The sequence below is a fragment of the Pleurodeles waltl genome, chromosome 6, assembly GCF_031143425.1.
Source record: "Pleurodeles waltl isolate 20211129_DDA chromosome 6, aPleWal1.hap1.20221129, whole genome shotgun sequence".
NCBI classification, from domain to species: domain Eukaryota; kingdom Metazoa; phylum Chordata; class Amphibia; order Caudata; family Salamandridae; genus Pleurodeles; species Pleurodeles waltl.
The window spans coordinates 707126495-707140691 of record NC_090445.1 but is presented as its reverse complement, the minus strand read 5'-3'; positions in this window follow the sequence as shown (position 1 = coordinate 707140691).

Sequence of the window (14197 nt, the reverse complement as noted above, 5' to 3'; positions counted from 1 at the left end):
GAAAACCGCACGTGCTCACAAGTTCTTTGAGTTGTCTGTGAAACATGTTGAGTGATTCTTCAGGTTCCCGGTGGCCTTGCCTGAACACAAATTTGTTATACTCTCTATTTGCCATAGGTTCAAAAGGTGCACTCAGTGATATAATCAATGTGGTGTACATTTTGAGGATCACTTCCAGTAGTGTTTCATAGATCTTGTGGATATCTTTGCCTCCTAGATGTAGAAGTAGGGCTCAACGTCGTCCTACCACTATGCCGAGCATTTGAAAAAGAACTGGAGACGCTCAACTCAGTCTGTCCACTTGAGTGCTTGTGATGAGGGGACACCCTCAACAATGAAAGGTTCTATAGTAGGAACCATCACATATATTGTTGTAGTCTATGATAGATCCTCATAGAACTTATAGGATTGGCTCGCATCACGAGCACTGTCACTGAGGGTAAGGTGCACTGCAGTTGAACTGTGGTGTGTCCTCTCGCTGACGTGGGGAAGCAGCGGCCTGATTTTGTGGAAATGTTTTATATGGGTTGTTAGACCTGACAGCCTTATGGTGGTCACCCCTAACTTTTTACCTGCCTCCCTCCACTTTTTGACACTGTTTTTGCTGGTTTTAGGACTCTGCGCACTTTACTACTGCTAACCAGTGCTAAAGTGCATATGCTCTCTTCCTTAAAAACATGATGACATTGGCTCATACCCAATTGGCATATTTAATTTACTTGTAAGTCCCCAGTAAAGCGCACTGCACGTGCCCAGGGCCAGCAAATTAAATGCTGCTAGTGGGCCTGCAGCACTGATTGTGCCACCCACATAAGTAGCCCCTTAACCATGTCTCAGGCCTGCCATTGCAAAGCCTTTGTGTGCAGTTTCACTGCCACTTTGACTTGGCATTTAAAAGTAACTGCTAAGCCTTGAACTCCCCTTTTTCTACATATACGTCACCCCTAAGGTAGGCCCTAGGTACCCCATAGGGAAGGGTGTTGTGTAGGTAAAAGACAGGACTATACCTGTGTGTTTTATATGTCCTGGTAGTGTAAAACTCCTAAATTCCTTTTCCACTGCTATGAGGCCTGCTCCTATAATAAGCTAACATTAGGGCTACTCTCATATTTGGTTTGAGTGGTAGATTCTGATCAGAAAGGGGTAGACAGGTCACATTTAGTATGGCCAGAATGGTGATACAAAATCCTGCTGACTGGTGAGGTTGGATTTTATATTACTATTTTAGAAATGCCACTTTTAAAAAGTGAGCATTTCTCTGCACTTAAAATCTTTGTGTGCGTTTCAGCCTGTCTCCAATCCACATCTGGGCTGGGTTGGTTGACAGCTTTCCTTGTGCATTCCACCGAGACAGCCATAAACACAGAACATTCAGTCTCATCTGCATTCATCTGCATACTGAATGGGTCTCCCTGGTCAGGAAGGGTGGAGGGGCTCTCTCTTACATTTCAAAGGCCAGTGGCCTGCCGTCACATAAAGGACTGATAATCCCCCACAGCGATCCTTGCAGACGGGACTGGGCTGAAAGGGGAACTTGTGCACTTCAAAGCAAAATCACTCTTTAAAGGTTTCCCCTACTTCAAAGGCATTTTTAGGTATATTGACTGGCTCTCTGACCCCACCAAATCAGACACTTCTGGATCTACACCTGCACTCTGTCAGAGGAACTGCCTGTCTGCACAAAGGACTCATCTGGACAGCTTTGCTGTGAAGGAGTGCTACCCTGCTGGCCTCTGACCTTGCTGGAAGGACCAGATGCAGATTGGGGACACAGCTGTAGGGCACAGATGGCAGTAAGTGAAGAGAAATACCCACTTTCTAAAAGTGGCATTTCTAAAGAAGTAATATTAAATCCAACTTTACTAGTCAGCAGGATTTTCTATTACCATTCTGGCAATATTAATTGTGACAAGGCTACTCCTTCCAGATCTACCACTTAAAAGTATATTAGGGCAGTTCTAATACTAGTCTATGAGAGGAGCAGGCCTAACAGTAGTGGAAAACCAATTTGTGAGTTTTTCACAACCAGGACATGTAAACCACATAGGCATATGCCCTGCCTTTGACTTACATAGCACTCTGCCCTATGGGTTAAGTAGGGCCTTCCTTAGGAGTAACTGATATGTATAAAAAGGGGTGTTTGTGGCTTGGCAAGTAGTTTTAAATGCCAAGTCAAAGTGGCAATGACACAGCACGCAAAGGTCTTGCAACAGCAGGCTTGAGACATAGTTAAGGGGCTACTTATGCGGGTGGCACAATCAGTGCTGCAGACCCACTAATAGCATTTCATTTACAGGCCCTGGGCACATGCAGTGCACTTTACCAGGGACTTACAGGTAAATTAAATATGCCAATGGGGTAGGAACCAATGTTACCATGTTTAGCAGAAAGAACATATGCACTTTAGCACTGGACAGCAGTGGTTAAGCGTGCAGAGTCCTAAAACAGGTAAAAACAGGGTCAGAAAAATGGAGGGAGGCAAGGAAGAAGTTGTGGGATGGTCCCTCTAAGGCTGTCAGGTCTAACACTAATAAAAATGAAGGCAGTCTGTGAGTGACAGATCGTGTGGAACCAACGTGATGTGCGGTGTGGGGTAAGTTTTGCAAACCTATGCCCCATTTTCTTCAATCACTTTTCAGATGTCTGTGTACCACCAATCACTTTTTCTATTGTGCAAAGTTGTACTGTTCTTCAGTATTGTTAAAGCTGATTTAGCCTTCAAACACCTGTCCACAATGTTTTCAGAAGCTGAGCTGTTGACTGACACTGCCAGAAAAAAATAATCTCTGAACAAGAACTATTGGCAGTTGTGTATTCTTTCTGGCATGTGGACATTAGCTGCTGGATGCACTCTGCTATCTGCATTGTGTGCAGTCAGCAGATACTTAAACATCCAGCAAATGGTCATTGACTTCATTTTTATGGAATTTGATTGCAAAACAAGCGTACCTGTAGTAGTTGTGAACACACAGTCTGATGACTTGTCTCTAAACTGTGAATGTAATCATGCTGGATCTCAGTTGAAGCAAAACTCTGCGATAGCCCTGGACATTTAATTGGTCTTTGATCACAGTCTCTTTCTGTAAAGGATTCATTTGGAAAGGCTGATTCCCTGAGGTGCAGAACTTCCTCAATATTGCATTTGACATATTCTTCATCATCTATTTTCCCTACATTTGTGAAAGCTTCCTCTCCCATACTAATGTCTCCTCGTTATGATTATATATGTGCTCAGCATGGCTAAACAAAGAGGTACCCGCTCCAAAAACATTAATGTTATCAGTGGAACCACCATACGGGTGAAAGAAGCAAGATTACCACTTTGTGTGCTGAGATTTCATAATTTGACAGGCGGTCCTCCTCCTGGGGAGAGGAGGGCCTAGTAGGCTGGTGGCCTTCAGCCAAGTGTTAATGACCAAAGTGTTTTTTTGCTACTTTCTTACTTTTGAGGTTAGGCTTGACATTGCAGCTTTAGCTATACTATATGTTATGGACAGAAAAGAATCAGTCAGAAGCCCTACTGAGAAAGGGGCTTTGGCTTCACCTACACGTTGATTACTGTGAGAAAGTGGATTATTAGCTAAAGTTTGTCATAGCCCTATTCAAACAAAAATGCCACTAATACTGATAGGTCCAGTTAGGCCTAAATAATTTAAATCTGAGCTCTACCCTTGGTAGTTGTAGCACAGAGCTGACAGGCTTAAAGTAGGAGAAAGGTGTGAAGCATTTGTCAGTAACAAAACAGTCAATAAGTAGAAAACAGAACACAATAAAAATCCCACTCCAATATTAAAAAATAGAGATATTTTATTGAGTGAATAGACCTCAAAACAAAAAAATGTGAAGTAGAGAAACAGAAATATGATTTAAAACAATTTTAGATTTTTTCTAGCGCATAAAAGTGTGAAGCGCCTACCACAGGTATCTGGTCCCACTAGACCTGGTCAACGTCAAAACTTAAGGTCGATCTTGATGGAGTGTGGGTCGGATACAGTGACCATGTTCGGTGGAATGTTTTACTTTCTGACTTTGGGCCTCATTACAAGTTTGGCGGTCGGACCGCCAGACCGCCATGTTGGCGGTCCCAAAAAGACTGCCATGTTGGTGGTCTTTCATACCACCCTATTATGACTTATACAGACAGAAGAACCACTGACAGCAAAACAAAAAAGCAGACAGGCAGTGGCGCAGAGGCCTGGAAATAGGCAGTTCAAACTCCAGCACCATGAGCCCCACGACCAACCACTGACAATATTACAAGTCCAAAGTTGCAGTGATGGGCACCCATGGCAGCCAGCAAATGTCGATCTGAACCAAGGTGGTTCACAATCACCAAAGTAATACACAATGGCACATTAGATGGAATAGAAGACAACACAGTTGACACACATTGTCATACTTGACACACCTGCAAATCACACTATAAAACACACCCATTCACACACCACAATCCTTTGCATTTTCACTGTGAATTCCAGCAAGACCGAGCACATAAAAAAATAAACACCATAAAATAGGCACCCCTGCAATTGTTTTGTCAACATCCCATACCACACCACGCGCACACTTTTGTCCAGTCACGCCTGTTTGCACCACTCCTCCCTAGTAAGTCACCTGTAACAATTTTTTTTATTTGACCATGGCACGTATCAAAAATCCACGTTTCACTGACGAAGAGCTAAGAGTCATAGTGAATTAAATCATAAGGGTAGAGCCCCAATCTTTCGGAGCTCAGTTCCAGCACAGTTCTCTCAGTAGGAAAATGTAAATGTGGGATAGAATAGTAGACAGAGTGAATGTTGTAGGCCCCACCTTGCACACAAACAAGGACATCAGGAAGAGGTGGAACGACCTCAGGGGCAAGGTCCATTCCCTTGTCTCCAGGCACCAGCTGCAGGCCAAGAAGACTGGCGGTGTCATCCCTACTCCTACTTTACAAATCCATCCCTGGGAGGAGAAGGTCCTGACCATCCTTGAATACCTGGGGGAGTGGAGTCTGGTAAGTCACAACACTAAAAATGTCACCAAAATGTAAAGTCATGCATGCTCATAGCTACCCTTTTGCCACATTCACTGTCACTCCACTCACCAGCCCAATGTTCACTAGTGTAAAGACACCTGTCTCGCATCCCACAATTGAAGTAGACTCACCTTGGAGGACAACCTGTGTACAGTGTGTGTAGCACAGAGACTGACAAGACTGCTAAGGCCAGGAGACACTGTTACAATCACCCCATTCAGCCAGCAGAGTCTCCTCTGCTCCAAAGGCCCTGGTTTGTCAACTATCAATTGAAATGTACTCACCTGGGAGCATAACATTTGTATAGTGGGTGAAGTACAGGGACTGACAGGACTGCTAAGGCCAGGAGGCATTGTTTCTGTAATGTCAAACACCAGAACAGTGGTCACTTGTCTAAATACATCTGTTAGTAAAATCTCAACTGAAGTGTGCTCAATAGGGGAGAACGTTCTTCAAGTGGGTGTACTAGAGTGGGTGAAACAACTGCAACTCCCCACAGGCACTGCATCTGTAACTCCAAAGACCACCACAGTGTACTCTTCTCCAAAGACCACTGTTTTCCAATTACAAAATGAATTTTACTCACCTCGGGGAATAACATTTGTCAAGACTGCAACTCCCAGCAGGCATAGTTCCCCCAACTCCAAATACCAGACCAGTGTTCTCTCCTCAAAAGACCCCTGTGTCTCAAATCCTTATTGACGTGTACTCACCTGTGATTATACCAATTTTACAGTGTGTGTAGTACAGTGAGTTACATGACTGCAGCTTTCAAGAGTTTCTCTACTGCCACTCCACCAGTCCACTGTCTTCTTCTCCAAAGACTCATGTTTGGGAAATCACATAAGAAGTGTAATCACCTGGGGGCTAACATTTAGCAGGTGTATGAAGCAGAGAGAGTAAAATGACTTCTAAAGCCAGGAGGCTCTGTCTCACCAACTACAAACACACTCCCAGTGTACACTTGTCCATATACCCTTGTTAGTTAACTCGCAATGGAAGTTTACTCTCCTGGCAGGATAACATTTGGCTAGTGTCGGCAACTACTAGGAGTGACCTGAATGTAAATGCCAATGGGCCCTGTTTAACTGACTCCAATCACCAGCCCAGTGTCCACATGCCCCAATGCATCTGTCAGTGAACTTACAAATGAAGTTTACTCACCTGGGAGGATAACATTTGGCTAATGCTGGGAACTAGGGGAGTGACTTGAATGCAACTCTCAGGAGGCACTGTCCAAGTGACTCCAAAAAACAGCACAATAGTCACTTGTCCAAAAACCCCTGCCTGCTAACTCTCAATTGATGTATTTTCATCTGGGAGGGAGCATGATACAGATCATGCTCAACTCCGAGATGTGGCTGGCTACCTAGCTCCATCTTGAGATGAAACTACTGAGGTCAGAAAGGACGGCTCACCCAGTGTGCAATATAAATGATTAACAAGGCCTCAAGATGCATCACCAAAATGGTATTGGCTTGCAGACATTCACAATGCACTGACCACATGATGACTCCAAGCACATGTACAACAAACTCCTGGGCCTGCCTGTATAACAGTTACATAGGCCTCAAAATGGTCAAAGCTAAATCCTGCCTATGCACTGTTTTGCCTTTACTGGTGGCGAGATTGCATTCTCTGCCCATCCTCCCAGGTGCTAATGAACTGCTAAATGCAGCAGCTGCCTGACTCAAATAGAATTGGCATGTTTCACAAATGTCAGGTCAATACAACCAATAGCATGGGCACCTGTCACAATAGGATAATCTACAAATAACTAAATGTGAAGTCTTTGTGAAACCTCTGGAGGTCGATGTCACAATACAACTTATAACATTGCATTTCTCACATCAACAGGTCGAGCTATCACTGGGCACACAGAGCCCACAGAAGAGACTGCACTACCCCCATGGCAGAAGCACTCAATGAAGAAGACACTCCTGGTGGTCTGGATGTGAAGGATGGTTCTGGCCCTTCTGGACAACCTGGTCAGACACCTACAGTAAGTCTAACTGTGGCCACATAAACACCTCCCAGCCCGGGTTGACTCCACATCACAGGCAGCCATTCCCCCTCCGCAACCTGTGTCCCTAGGACAGTGGCAACCATCTTCTACCCTCATTCCAGAATCCTGAGTTGCAGCACAACACCTTGGACAATGATGGTCCTGGAACTAGTAGTAGGGGGCATGCTGTAACAAGGGCAAAGGCCTGTGGGTGTATGGGAGGGATGCTGTGGGCCACTGGGGTGAGGCTGCTGGGGATGCTCTTGCCCTGGACACCATCAGCCGAGTCTTGGGGGACTACCAGGAGTCCCAAGGCATGATGGGCCAGGTACTTTCCGAACTCCAGGAGATGAAGCAGCTGCAGAGGGTTATCCATAGGGATATGCTTCAACAGTGGGAGGTCACCAATACCAACCTGGCCTCCCAAACAGAGGTGTTGAAGGACATTAGCAGTATCTTGATCAGAGATTGTCAGCAGCATTCTTCCCCTTCCTTTGGCACAGCTTCATCAGGCCCTTCATCGGTGTCAGCCACTCGAAGGGAGGCCCTGTCAGGGCAAGAACCTGCCACAGATGCCACTGCCTCTGTAGCAGCAGCCCCCCACACACACAAATGGGGACGTCGAGCTAAGAATTCAGGAGAAGCAGATGGTCAGACACCGAACACTACTAGCAAGTGATCTCTTCCTGAAGGAACTCCTTTGTGTGCCATAGATTCACTCTTTTGACTGTCCTTCCACCAACTTCCATTTCCTATGGGAGGAGTACACTGGACCTTGGACTAGCAATGCTGTGGTATCTACTACAATGATTTCATCAACTATGACTGAACCCTTTACTTTTATGTTCCATCATGTCCCTTACTTTTTAGTCTACGCACAAATTCACAATAAATACCACCATTACAAAGTTTGTGTTTCCTTGCTTCTGTTTCAATTATTGCTATGTAGAGATGTAAGACCATGTGTAGCAATGATGAAGAAACAAGATACTAGTGCAAGGATGGATGTGTTACAGGTACAGTGTCCTGCTAAGGATTACAACCAACATACACAAACACATTGGTACAAGTGTCCGACCAAACATTTTCTTCCACTGTACAGCACATAGGCTGTTGAAATGCCTAGACTGTCATAGCCAAGAATGGCTGACTCGTATTGTGCCATGGTAGATATACAGAGGTACAGTCCCCCAGACAACAGAAGGAAGGGCAGTGTCTGACATTGTCCTTTATAATAGGCAAACAGAGAAGTGGTTGATATCACCAGCATGAGCCTTATCGCATACCAAAACCAAGTTATCCAACATCACATGAAACAAAATACAGACACAGGGCAGCACAACAGTCCCTGATCAGAGGTCCATCATAATCCATTAACCAGGCCTCTGATGGTATGACACAAACATATGTCAGTATTGTGGCAGAGGCACTGTGGGCTGCAATGATGAAACACAACGACAGCTAGATACAGGTCATACAAGAAGAGTGTGTAGTCTAAGTGAAGGGTGAATGCCTGGCTTGCATTTGATAGCATATTTCATGCCCACATAATCACGCACATGATGCAATCAGCACAACACAGCACAAAAAACAAGTACATTGTGCAATTCATACCTTCTACCCAAACACTGACCAATCTGCCTTGGAACAGGTCTCAATACACCCCAAATCTGTTACCCACATTACCTGGAACAATCCATGTCCACTTCCAATCTCAGAACCGCATCAGATAACTGCTGATGTCACAACTCTGAAATGCCCACATGAAGACATCATGGTGAAGGTACCTGTACAAAGGCAAAACAAGGTGTATAGATTTAATAACATACCTACAGCACAAAACACATAACAAGCATCTAGAAATGAGGTAACATTGCAATGAGACTGAAACAAACAAATCAGCTACGTCAAGGTGGGGATATGTCAAAGGCTATTTCTTCAAGCAGCCTTTGGCTGAATGTTGGAGAGCATTAGCTCCCTAGTGTTTTGCCAAATTACTTAACTACACTTATTCTGACAACTACGACAACTACAGTTCTTTGGACAGTCACAATCATTACATTATATTACACACTTATAATCAAGTAAAGTAGCTATTGATGAGATCTTCCCGCAAGTCAATGCCTTCCTCTTCACCACAGCCATCCTCACTTGGAATTTCAGGAGGCTCACCCGGTGGCACTGCAGCCTCCCCCTCCTCTGGGATGTATGGGATATTGCTCCGCAGGGCAATGTTGTGGAGCATGCAGCAGGGCACAGTGATCTAACACACTTTACTGGGTGAGTAGAGGAGACATTTTGATCCAGACACCTAAATTTGGCCTTCAGGAGCCAAAAAGCCAGCTCCATTACCTGCCTTGTTCTTACACCGGCCTCATTGAAGCGGACTTCCCCTGGGATAGTTGGATTCCTTCTTGGTGTAAACAACCAAGGACAGTTTGAATATGTAGTCTCTTGTTAAAGAATGGGACATATGTGCAACTATGAGTCCCTCTTCTCAGAATTGTGGCACCAGACATTGCACACACACAAACCAGACAGATGTGACTTGCCAACAAGCCAGGCCCTCTCTGGGTACAGTTGTGACATCAGCTGGGGGATTGTTCTGTTCTGCATTATGAAGGCATCATGGACTGAACCCGGATAACAGGCACAGACCTGTGCCTGTTATCTACAACTTGGACGTTGATGGAATGGAAATTCTTTCTGTTGCGGTACACTTGTTCGTTATAATGTGGTGGGACCAGGCCAGAATGTGTGCCATCAATAGCCCCCACCACATGTGGGATGTGTACAAACCCTTAAAAGTCAGCTTTCACATGGGCTAAATCCTCACGCCAGGGAAATGGGATGTAGCTATCTAGGTGTTTCAACATTGCTGATAGGACATCCTTCAACATCAGACCGAACATACATTGGGACATTCCATCAGCTTGGGCCAGTGTATGTTGGAAGGACCCTGTAGCTAGGAAGTGCCACACTGACATGACCTGTACAATGGGTGGTATGCTGGTTGGATAACTAATAGCTGGCATCAGATCTGACTCCAACTGACAACAAAAGTCCTCTATTGTTTGCCGATTCAGACATTACAGGAGGATGATGTGTCTTTCTTTCATGGTCTAGAGGTCTGGCAGTGGATGTTAGACAGGTGGTCGTTGCATCCTCCATCTCCCTGGATACCTATGTATGACAAGAGATGAGTACTGACATTAGTCATTGAGTCCACAGCAACATACATGATTCATATCAAGGATGACATGTGACATGACAATTTAGAAGGAATGGGCATGGCAAACAATACACATCACCGCTGATAAAAACACAAAGGTCACATGATACCCCCCTGGTTTGTCACATATGTGTACACATAATGTGTCTGGACCAAAAGCAAAATTGTGCATCACAAATGCCACTCGGAATGTTACCTTGGACGGGGTGGGCTGTGCCCCACTGTAAATTGTCATATGTGCCCAACAGCATATCACAATTGTGTTTGAGTAGTGGGACCAACATGACAAAACAATATGAGCAGGTGTTTCTGCTCCAAACAACATTTTCTGAGGTGTGACACAGCTTATCACACCCAATCCCACATTTGTGGCCTCTAAAATGAAGGCTGCCTGACCTACTTCACTGGACAATAGGAATGGCTTGCGACCATCGGTGGATGTTGTCATGGCAGTAGGCAGTTGCAACCGTGGCAGACACAGCCATAGGCTAACTTTGTTGCTAGTGGCAGTCGCGGGCAGTGACGACCACGTAGGTGGCAGACGTGACCGCCATATTCTGAAAATGTCCTCACTTGACTCCTGACACTGCTGCCAGCAAGACCTCCACTGTTGCGGTGCTGTGCATTGCCTCTGGGAGCAATCATGCCACGTCCATCAGGTGACAGGGCCCCTGCCTTCTCACCAGAGGAGTTAAGGAAGCTGGTGACTGAGGTCCTAACCCTGTATAGGCAGCTCTATGGTGCACCAGAAGGGCAGGTAAGTGCTTCATGTGCACACTTTCCTCTGTTCTTCACCAACCTTTTACTCCTCACAGGCTAGATTGTGCCCATGTGTGCCATATTGAATACTCATGTGCCTGTTGTTGCAGTCTGTGTGGAATCAATGGGAGAGTCAATGTGCAGGTATTGGTGGCCAGTGACATATGCTGAGTTCATTCACATTGTGGTGTGTTTGTGTTTTGTGTTCCCTGATCCACCTTGTGTTGGATGCACAAAACTAGACGAGGTAACATTACAGCCATCCACTGACATCTTTTTCCTCGTTGTGTATGTGAGACAACATGTATGTGTATGGCAGCATGAGCTGAGTGTGCATGCTGTATGTGTCAGTTGTGAGTAATGTGAGCTATGAGCATGGTGCCACAGATTTTACTTCACTCTCTCTGCCCTAAGTTGCCACACACACCACATGCCAATTTGCTGTTGGTTACATGATGCACTGTCATGCATGGAAGTGATGGGAATGTGGTGTCATGTGGGTTATGTCTGTACGGTCTGCAGAGACCAGGGCCTGTCACATGTCTCTCTCAGTATGGGTCCTACTCTAGTCTGGGGGAGAGTCACTGTGGCTATGCAACTGTGGCACTGTGCCCACTCCCTGTACCCCAGCAGATCCTGTATTGTGGTTAATATGAGGCTCTACTGTAATATGCTGGTCAGAATGCCTCATTCCTTTGATCAGATTGGGAATTTGCACAAGGGTGGGTTACTGCTCTGTGACAGATGTACACTGTCAATGTGTCTCTTTGACTCCTGACAGGTCCCTTACTCCCACAGCCCTGTTGTCACCTTCACACAGGTCATAATTGTCCTATGCAGGCTCATTGCATAAGTGGCCATTCCACAATGCAGAGAGTGGGTTGATTCCTGGGAAACCATGATATGTGACTCATTAGATAGGTCACACAACAGAAAGTGGATAATGCATGCCATTGTCTGTTGAATGCCATCTCTGTAGTGTGGACACGTATGTCACAAAGAGTGTTCCATGGTACAAATACATACCACAGAACCCCAGCACCTGAAGTGGCATGAGTATGATGTTGTTCTTGCAAATATCCACACATTGACATGTTAGACACTTTTTGTAACCACAATGCCAGTCCCTTCATTGTTACCCATATGTGATGTATGAGTTTGTACTCTAGCATTCACCTTTAGGGACTGTATGTAGAATGTTATTTTCACAAAGTCTAAATGTGTTGGTCCATTCATGCCAAAGGAGTCTACAATTAATTCAGAAGCCACAAAGGTGTGATGTGTCTTATAGTGGCTCACATCTGAGTCAGGTTGTTAGAGCATGTCTCACAAGGTGTCTGTAAGCCTGCATAGTCATTGTAGGGCCTGAGCAGAGTGGTGGGTTTGTTGCATGGCCTCCTATTATCCTAATGATGTTGCTGGATTTGGGCAGAAGCATCATTTGAATTGTGGGGAACTGAGTCCAATCCCACACCATGTGACAACTGTCAGCCTAATCCATTTCCGGCCAACTAGCAGCACCTCATCTCTGCCTAAGAGCAGGGATGATTTGTGGCAACCGGGCACATGACCTAATGACTTCTCATGGAAATCGTGGTGTATCAGATCTGATCCTTTTCACTCAGTTTCATTCATCTCACACATTCAAAGGCAAACAGAGGCAGGAAATGCATCTTAGATAAAATGGCATGAACAGCATGATGAAACATAACAGAAGTAAAAGGTGACAAAAAAAGTGAAACATAAGGAAAGTCCCCCCATACTGTCACTATGCTTAATATATGGGTTCCTACCAAAACTATGTTAAAGCACAGCATGATAAGCCCTAATCCACCCTTTAGAATTTCCCCCTCGGAAGACATCATCCCCCATACCTGAGCAAGGAAGCCTGCTGTCTACAGAGACACCATCCCCATGTAGGCCAGGGAACTGGTAGTCTCAGTAAGCAGCTGTAGCAAAGTCAATCAGCATGCGGTTGTTGTCATCTGGCTGGAATCTCCCTCTAACGTGCATGGGACAGAGAAGTGTTTTATAATAAAACAGCTGATGTTCTGAGAAATGTCCCCACGTAAGGATGTATGTGTTTCTTTGAATGTTGGAGACACAGTGTACCAATTTGCCTGCAACCTTATCTCACTGCAGCCTTGAGGAATACACAAAGTAATAAGAAAGTCTTGCTGAGAAATGCAATGCTTTCCTAGGCAAAAGAACAATGAGATAAAGAAAATAAACAGCATCACGAATATAGCCTATGCTGAAATGCTAAAAATGAAGCAGAATAAAATGTAGCTGAGCTAAAGGGCACAAGCGGCAGGCCTAGTTGCTAAAATAACGTGCCTAGAGGCATCACTAAAATGGCTCTACAACAGGTTTTCCTGCAGATTGGGAAATGTCTGTCTATAGTCATGGCCCTGTACTCATTGGCTTGTATATGTGTAGGAGGCTGGCCTGGCTTATAGTAGGTACCAGGTCCAGTTATCCCTTATTAGTGAAATGTAGTGATGTTCTAGCAGCTTAGGCTGATAGAGGTAGATATAGCAGAGCAGCTTAAGCTGAACTAGGAGACATGCAAAGCTTTCGCAATACCACTATATCATATAGGTACAATGTCATAAGAAAGACAATACTCAGAGTTACTAAAAATAAAGGTACTTTATTTTAGTGACAATGTGCCAAAAATATCTCAGTGGATATTCTCCCTTAGGAGGTAAGTGAAATACACAAAATATACACAAATAACCAAATCAGGTGAGTAATACAGTCAGAAAATAGTGCAAACACTGTAGAACACAATAGAATGCAATGGGCCTAGGGGCAACACAAACCATATACTAAGTAAGTGGAATGCGAACCACAAATTCTCCCCTAGGCAAGCGTAGTGTGTACAGGGGCACTGGGAGTAATAGAAAATACCAAGGTAAGTGAAAGTACCCCACCCCAGAGCCCAGAAAAGTAGTAACAAAGTACTGCAAGTTCTCTCAGGACACACTACAGCTAGTGATTGGAATTTCTGCAAGAAACAAGGAAGACTGCAAGCAACAAAGGTGGATTCCTGGACCTGAAGACCTGTAAAAGAAGGGGACCAAGTCCAGAGGTCACTGAAGTTACCAGGAAGGACAGCAGCCCAGCAAACCTGGCTGAAGGAGCAAAATGGAATTCTCCAGTTACAAGAAGACCTCAG